This window comes from Trichoplusia ni, chromosome 17 (assembly GCF_003590095.1).
Source record: "Trichoplusia ni isolate ovarian cell line Hi5 chromosome 17, tn1, whole genome shotgun sequence".
Lineage (NCBI taxonomy): Eukaryota > Metazoa > Arthropoda > Insecta > Lepidoptera > Noctuidae > Trichoplusia > Trichoplusia ni.
The window spans coordinates 5,415,600-5,424,038 of NC_039494.1; the positions used below are offsets into that span (position 1 = coordinate 5,415,600).

The following is an 8,439-nucleotide window of genomic DNA, read 5'->3' on the forward strand; positions in this document are numbered from 1 at the left end:
AGGTATACCACTAAGTGCTTGTCAATTATTCAATTTTGCATTAATCTGCATTGTGACCGCAGTGACCGCATTCAGACATCTACAATGTTATGCCATCTTGTGACGATGGAGGACAAACCAAGTATCTACGGTAATGTATAGTAATTTTGGAATGTTTCGTGTCTTTTCTAATAGAATTCACACACGAAGTACTGATGATCCACTTTTTTATAATGTATATGAAATTATGAAACCTCTTTTAATAATTTATCGCCCACTAAATGCTTAATAGTTTAAATGTTGGCGTGCTCATCTAACAGTATCAAATGAATCCATAAATTCGCTAGCGCTCTTGAACACTTCGCCTTTAAGTGGATTTCAATAATGTAGTGAGTGTACTCTAAACTTAGAACCTCTTGAACTCGTGTCTGTCTGTCTAGCCGTTCAGATATTGATAGTTATGGATTAGACGGATTCCGTATTTTGATTGATTCACTTCTTGTGTAAAATGTCTGGATTTGAATTACGGAATCAGGTGCGGATTTGCAGTTAGAGGAAACATGTGTTTTTTTTAATTTGATTGTAAGCATAACACGTAGTTTATTTCCATAAGCTTAATAAATTTAAGCTATCACTGCATAAGACTGACAAAGATAAGCTGCCATAAATTTTGGAAATTACGATATATATGAAATTCCTCATACGTATTCAAAGCTGTGAACGAAAACACTAAATTTCCTAAAAATAAAACATCAAACATTTATATTTCTCATATTACTCTATTCGATTATACGGTTCAAGCAGGCACTTGAAAACGAGAATTCATTATGTCATGCTTCGACACATTTTAAAGTTATTTTGTTTCGAAGAAACGTCTCCGTTGCACACAATCGTTATAAATCCACGTTCGACTATGGGTATTTCTAGTACCAGTTTAATTTGAGCTTCCTCTTTCTTCATTACTTTAGCCGTAAGAGGTTTTATTGATCGGTCGTAAGTTCCTACTTCATTGGTCATGGTGACCGCTTCAATGGTTTATATATTGCTGGTTCGCTATGCATAGTTATTTCTCTCACGTATATCGGAAGGGGCATCGAACTTATATTGTTATTAGTACTGATATGGCACTCTTAATAATAGTTAGAGCTATTTACATGATCTCATTTGCAAGTGTGTTATTTGAGTCATGAATGAATAATGTTGGTGACAAAGATTTTTCTGTTTCATCTTTTCAAAGAAACAGTTTATTTTCGGTACAAGCGTCTCAGTGACTTGAGAATTTTCAATGTCGAAATTAATTGGGTGTAAAATTTTTGCGACACTTAAGAAAGTTTGTTAATAAAATGAAGAGATAAATTTAAACACTCAGGTATAAATAAAGAATTTCACACAACAAAAGTTCTGAATAAAGAATAGCAATTTTAGAAGCCTATTTGGGTATTGATCAATAAAACCACGAGAGTGAGCTTTCGTGTTGGTCGGAATTTGAGATACCAATTCTAATATTAGCAAGCTAACTGCAGTTTTCTTTATGCCCACACAATCTCATAACCGATAGCGGCCTAAATTTCATTGAACAAACAGTTCTCTAATGATCAAGTTCCCACAATATTAATTTAATCGAGTTAATATGTATTTCCGTCATCAATTGTAGATACATTGTATTTCAAGTTACTCATGAATGCCCATGTCTAGACAACCAGTCTCATGTTGCCAATACAAGAAACAAGCTAATACACAACTTCAATTATAAATTAGTTTCAGTAGAACACAATTTACTAATAAACCTCATAGAAAGCGGCATCTGTTCAATGGTCTATTCATTCTATGAATGCTATCATTAATAATCTTTTCTGTTTCAATGTATTCAGCTCTCGTATGTCCATTAGTTAATTTGACATGTCTGAAATTAGAAACATGATTGCTTTTATTTATTTTATCAAAACTGTTTTGCCAACGTTGTCGGTATGCTTATGATCGATTAATGTTTTTGTGGTTATTGCCGCTATGATTTCTTAGATGGCCGATTTAAGCTTTAGTGTATTAAATTGTAGAACTGTAACGTTAATTTTATCAGCGAAAACAACCAAATTTATAGAATCCTCTATTATTAGAACATATTTAACATAAACCTGTCTGTGATATTAAAATTCCTCCTTACATTCAACACAACAAAGTGACATTCTATCATTGCAATTCTTTTACCGTCTTGGCGCCTTAGTAGCCATTTAAATACAACGTTGTAAATAGCTGTCCATTGTCTGTTCAGCATTAAATTAGCGATATGTCAATAGCAGTACATTTATGGTTTCCGATGGCTACCAAATTATTAGACTTGAGATCGAGGTGTGAAAACAGGAAGCTGGTAGTCACGATGCGATAACAATAAACCTCTTTTCCTTTCACCCATATGAAAGGTAATTAGTCGTGTTCTAATGTTAATTGCTTGGGAAGAAGTATTGAACTCCGTTTATTGATCGAAGTTCGATGCCTGTTTTATGTGGTATGCATGGTGAGGAGTTTTTTGTATCAGGTTGGCTAGAAGCATTCTGATTGGAGATTTAGATGTTAGATACTAGATTGTTTTGTCCTTTTGAATAGGATTGTTATGTTAACGGCGTCTGTCGATAGATTGGATCGGTTTAAATCTTCTATTAAAAGTATTAAAGAATTCAGTGTTAGAATTAATAATGGTTGTTATCGATATGCATTCGAAAAATTCTGAGACTGATATGAGACTGAAAAATATATCTGACCATCAATGAAACATTTTTTTTAATAAACTTGTTTACAAAAATTCTTTAATTCAATTCATTGCTCCTAAAATAGTTTCTGAATGATAAACAATTTATTCAAGTCACTATCTGTACGTAAAAAGCCATTCAGTATTTTTTTAAAACACCATTCAATGGCTTCTTAGTAATTGCTCAACAAATTAGGGTCAAGGTTGTTTAAGTTCGAAGATTTTGCAAGAAATTCGATTCGAAGAATTCATAGTGGAAGAAACTTGGTCTTATTTATTATTGAATGGCTGAAAGTTGCTGGTTATGAACAATTGCAAATACTTTTAGTATGGTGCAGGTGTTTCATTCAATGATAAATTTGGTTTGAAAATTTGTTTCATTTATGAGCAGTCTTTTTATATAAGCTTTAAATTTGATTTAGTTGTCATTTAAGATGATCCGAATAAGGGGACATCGATTGGATGCATAAGGCAATCGATCGGGCTTTGTAATATACCTTGGGTAACGCCTATGCCAGGCTGTATCATATCACTGACTGATGATGATTGAAAATTAATGAAATAGTAACAAATTAACGTTTTACACTAAAATATAATATGTCTCATCTATAAATTAACTGTAAGTTTTTTCTTTATAAGATATTAGTGACAAAATTTCAGTTGTACAACTAGATAAACAGTTTTGCTATACCAGATATCTTGTAGATCTTTCCACGTTGCACATTTAGGTTAGTGTAGTCACAGTTTAACACGTACGCCATCGTCCTTGGATCACAATGGAGCATTGTTAACTATGATAATTTGTTTATACAGAGAATGAACTTTCGGGGTCAAAAAATACTGGTGTTCAATTGGAGCGATGGAAAAATATTTGTTCTGTAGTTAGATGTTGGTTTTTGTTCAACGTTTTGAGGGATAGCTTCAACAGGTTTCGTGGCTGTCTGTTGGTGGGATATTTAAAATTATAATTTTATCAAAAGATATTTTAAAATATGTTCTATAATCTTTAAGTTAACCTTTCTTCTTCTGACAATAATAACTTCTATGAGTTGAGGATTTGTAATAATTTATTTAACAACGGTTTACTTACTGACCTAAGCGAAGTTGCGAAGTGGCGACTCTAACTGTCGAACTTTTACTTCTTCGTTGCTATGTTCGTATGGGCTACAAGTCCTACAAATACAACTGAGTACCATATTTTACATAGAGAAATAAACCAATCTGTCCAAAACACCCGACGTAGCCTTACAAACACTAATCCATACTAATATTGCATTTAGAGCTTATTCTCTCTACCCACATAAGGGTAAAAATATATTTTATAGGAAAGACTTTTATACTTAAAATGTAGGTCTAGAGCCTAAAGGCTAAACCATATTTAATAATAAGTTCTATAATAGAAGCAGACCGGTCGATACCTCGTTAACGACCTTTAACAACTAATTCTTCTTAACTCCAAGTATTGAGCTGTTCGTTATAAGTTCCCGTCTACGGTTAACTGTTAGGCTCTCACTAATGAACGAACGAAATTAATTTTAACTCCAGTTTAGGGTTTGAGAGAGTTTCTCTTGACATTGTTTAATCGTTTGTGTTGCTTTTGATTTTTTATTTTGAGATTATTATGAATGTCTTTGTCGTGCGGTGGTGTGAAAAGTTAAGTTTATTTATCATTAAATTTTTGGTAAAAATAATGTTTAGTTATTTATTTTTGACTGTTAGTTTTTAGTCTTATATGAAAGTAACATATTTAAATATTTAAAACGATAACATTGTATCCGTATACAAGTAAATAAAAACTGCGCAATACTATACAAATCTTTAACTTACTTCTAAGAATTATGAAAATAAATTTTTATCCTTTAAAGAAAATATTTAACAGCTGCGCTATTAGAATTGTTAAACACGATTTATGTAAATTACATTTATGTATTTAGGTATACAGTCATACAGCAACATAAATAAATGGGAATAAGTACAAACGAATGGTTATTTCCTAACAAACGCACGTATAAATTCGCTAAATGTTCGTTTTATGACTGTCCCAAATAACAGAAGCATGCGTTTAGAAAACACTGTGTTCTGCGAGTAGGGCTGGCGAGATTTTTTTTAATTTTATTTAAACCTGTGTAAATGGATAATATGTAGAAATTATGCTATAATGCCACTTGTTAGTACTAGTCAAATTTTTAGATCAAAGTACTTGTAAAATGTACATGGGTAATTGGAAAAAGTCTTTATATTCTGCAATATTAAGTAAAAATAATGGATTGAAAAAACTGGTTTACAAAAAAAGTCTGATTTGTGATAAAGTCATATAATTACAATTAAATGCATTAAAATTTCAACCTCAGACTGGACTCGATCCTGCGACTTTTGGGTAATCGTACTTTTAATAATATATATTCGCAATATTAAAATCAGAGTACGTTTCCATAAAGGAAAAAAACAATGACCACTAAAGATCCCAAGCTGTATAAGATGGAAAGTGATTTTCATTCACTTTTTTTATCGAATTATCTGTTTCCCTAGACTCCTGCCGACCCGCTTATACAACAAAACATGAGCGCAACAATAATTGTACACGAAGACGAACAGTATCCTAAATTGTGTAATTAAACGCGATTTATCAGGAAACATTTATGTAGATTTATAACGGTTATAAATTCTAGTGTCGTCAGTTGCATATGTGTGACCTACTGCAACTGTGTTTACTCGAAACAATTTATATTAGTCAGTTACTATCCCACTGAGGAGCTCGTGGCTAAGCTAGAACTGAATAAGTTGATCGATCATAAGCCAAGCTACGCCTATAAACGCGGTTGGTCCGTAGATGGGTGACCATCTTTCCCAAAACAAGTTCCTCCATGTTTCGGAGGACACGTTAAATTGTAGGACTCGGCTGTTATTCATACATCTTTTACAGTCGTGACGGGTAGTCGGAAGCTAAAATGTTTGACAATCTAAGTCTAAGTGTAAGGGGTATCGTGTTGCCCAGGCAACTGGGTTGAGGAGTTCAGATCCGCAGTCGCTCTTTGTAAAACACTGGTACTTAGCTGCATCCGGTTTGAATGGAAGCCAACCCCAACATAGTTGGGAAAAGGCTAGGCCGATGATACCAATGTACTCCTCATCAGTACCAAATTTGAAAAAAAAAGAGTAGAAGACGAATCATAACTTAAAAAGCAATACAATCTCAAATGAAAAAATAAAGTAATGTATTTAAACCCAATACATAGAAATATATTTATAGCACACAATTAAAAAGCCTTGAAGAAATAAGATAACAAAAGCATATGACTGGCATATTTCAAACAAGAATAACAGATTTAATTAGTGATACAGGTTATAGTAAAAAAATACTTTATGAATATTGTAATTACCAAATGTGTTAATGAGAGGTGTTTTTGTGAGCGTTTTGTGGAGTTCTGGCACTTAAAGGGCTATCAATGCTCTGCTTTGATGACGTCATAAAAATTGGGAAATGTATTAATGCTTTCGGTTATTGCAAAGTTTGTTTGTAACCTAGATTAGAGTACGAAATGTGGAGATTTATGTTTACAGTTTAGGTGTGTTTTTGATGAATCGTTTTCATATTTTTGACGTGCATTCTTTCATTTTTGAAGTTACCAATTTGTTACCAGTTAGAAATTTTGCCAGTATAACTAAATTGCGTGAGAATGCAATGCATGCACATTTAACTAATCTGATACTGGAAGCTGATCGAATACCGATCGTATACTGAAGGTGATTATAAAACGACCACAACATCAAACACAAATCAATATTTTTTTTTATACCTTCTATCTTTAAAATCATTTCGTTAATTACAGCTTAATAAAACCTTAATACCGGGTTCGCTCGACTACCTTCGGACCCAACCGGAGTCCTCAATCATGCCCTGACAATTTGTTCCTTCCCAAATATAAGCAATAGAGGAATAAACAAAATATCTACTATAAACTACAAAATAACGATAGATCGTGATGTCCCATCACCATACAAACGACCACAATGTCCAATCTGAATGATTTCCACAATCATCATTGATAGACAATGGGATTTAAATCGTAATCGTGACGAATACCAATAGTTTACGCGATGCGCTCGGACTTGAGAAGTGTTGGCAACTTACAGCACTTCCAAACGAATAGTAATGACGTCAGTTTAAGTAAAAGCTGGTTGGTGACTGATTTGACGGGTATTGAGGCAGGAAATAACTCGGAAACTTTTAAAGAAGTAGTTGAATTTGAGACTATTGAGGAACAAGACAATAGTATCACGGATAACGGTTGGTATTATCGATAAATCATGGTAAGAAAAAGGAAACAACAGGAATATTGTATAAGATAATATAATATGTAAAAAGAAATATTTTAAAGACCTCTAACTTAGGCACCTAAAAAAAAGAAAATCAATAGAAAGAACTATCAACATTGTAGATAATGTAGCTTAGAACGTTATAAACTTAAAGTCAGTCATTAAATCAAGTTTGGAAACTAATTAATGTTTTTCTTACTATGGGAGCTTTGACTCACATTACAAAAACTTTTAGAAATATTCAAATACGCAAGTATCAAACAAATTCGAAGAGTCTAGGTGGTCTGCCGTAAAGAAATTAGCATTGCCGTTAAGTTGGCAGCGCTGACTATCACCAACAGCTGACGACACGTTAACATTTCATTGTGATGCTTAAGTAAGTAAATTAATTGTGTGGATTGCTGTTTCTTGTAAAAAAAGGGCAAGAAAATAATAAATGTCGGTAAGAAAATTAGTTTTCTACAGAAACTTTTAGATGAGACAGCTTTGTAATGAGTCCAATTAGTATTTATAACAGTTAAACAAAAAAGAAGGAAAATATCACAAATATTTAATTTATTCATGGTTTTGTAATTTAGAAGGACATATAATAAATTTTGAGTCAGATAAATTATTACTAATTTATTAAAAACCTTTTTCCATATTTACTATTAAAGGTTATTTTAAAATCTAAACGTTCAGACGAAAAAAACTACCAAATAATTTTTTTTTAGCTTAATTAAGTTAAATCTCAAAGTTTGTTTACATCGCTTTAGAACATAAGCTCATACTACCACAAACTACCAAAAAAAACAAATCCGATACTCACATCGACCATAAAATTATCCTTAACAACAAAAACACAACACTACCACTGTAGCTTAGAACTTTTTGTTGCACTGACACTGAAAAAAAATGTTTATCGAGGTAAGTCGGGGCAAAAAGTCGGGCATACGGGCTGTGCCGACAGGAGCCTCAGTACGACTGGCGAGCAGGCTAGCTCCAATATGTCTTGGCGGGTGAAACACGGGGGACAGTGTGCGACTGTGTTGTGTAGCTTTACTCAGGTATTTGGTATTTTGTCTTGACTCCTAAGTTTTCGTGGTGAGTTTTTGGCATATACAGTGAAATTAATGAATAGAAAATTAATTTTACGAAATAAGATGATGAAGTTTTTGTGTTTTATTTACGACCAATGAGCAACTGTATTTGACGTTTGATAGTTAAATGTTAAGTAACAAAATATCATTTCTGATTAACAACAAATGACTCATAAAATTTAAGACGGTATTAAACATAAGAAAAAAGGAACAGCGCAGATCTTGTACAATTATAGAAATCATTTATATCTTAAGTGAACCTTCTACCTGACACAAGAACGCATTAAAAATAATAAAAGCAACATTCTCCGGTGATACATC

At 32.7% G+C, this 8,439-nt stretch overlaps 1 protein-coding gene across 1 annotated transcript in view; it reads right to left on the bottom strand.

The window, feature by feature from the left end:
- LOC113502594 (netrin receptor UNC5B-like) overlaps positions 1-8,156 on the bottom strand; it is a 128,374-nt gene extending 120,218 nt beyond the window's left edge. The window contains exon 1 of the mRNA XM_026884215.1: positions 7,848-8,156. The gene's annotated coding sequence lies outside the window, so the exon portion shown is untranslated. The remainder of the gene's footprint in view (positions 1-7,847) is intronic.
- Between the last annotated feature and the right edge of the window lie 283 nt (positions 8,157-8,439).